The sequence below is a fragment of the Penaeus monodon genome, chromosome 29, assembly GCF_015228065.2.
Source record: "Penaeus monodon isolate SGIC_2016 chromosome 29, NSTDA_Pmon_1, whole genome shotgun sequence".
Classification (NCBI taxonomy): domain Eukaryota; kingdom Metazoa; phylum Arthropoda; class Malacostraca; order Decapoda; family Penaeidae; genus Penaeus; species Penaeus monodon.
The window spans coordinates 31,497,551-31,498,051 of record NC_051414.1 but is presented as its reverse complement, the minus strand read 5'-3'; positions in this window follow the sequence as shown (position 1 = coordinate 31,498,051).

Here is a 501-nt window from a genome sequence, read left to right as displayed (position 1 = left end):
AAAGGAAATGTAGAATTAGGTTACCTACTGATTTCTTTTTACTCTTCATATTAGTCTTAAAGGAGATTTGTGACATGTACTTTTATCCTGTGTATCAGTGTGATATTCCTTTGCTCAAGTGTGAGGGATTACTGAACCTTCTCAAGAATATGACTATGAATCCTACTGTATCTTCTCAGCATCCAATGACCACGATACTTTTGATGTCTTCATGTTAAATCTTACTTACCTATCAGTTCTATGAACTTACCAGTTTCATGATGAGTTTATGTTCACGTTGTTTGTTCAACGAAGACAACGGAGAGACTATGCATCTACAGCAACGCAAATCTGGCTTATATACGCTGTAGAAAAGCCTCAAGGTCACTGTTTTTACGCAGGGTCCCTGAGCGACATGGAAAGTTTCACTTCTGTATTTCATAATTAAGTGTAAATTATCTCTGTCTGTCAGTCATTTTTTTTCTCCCCCGTTATTTCTCATTTTAATTACAGGAGGGTAAT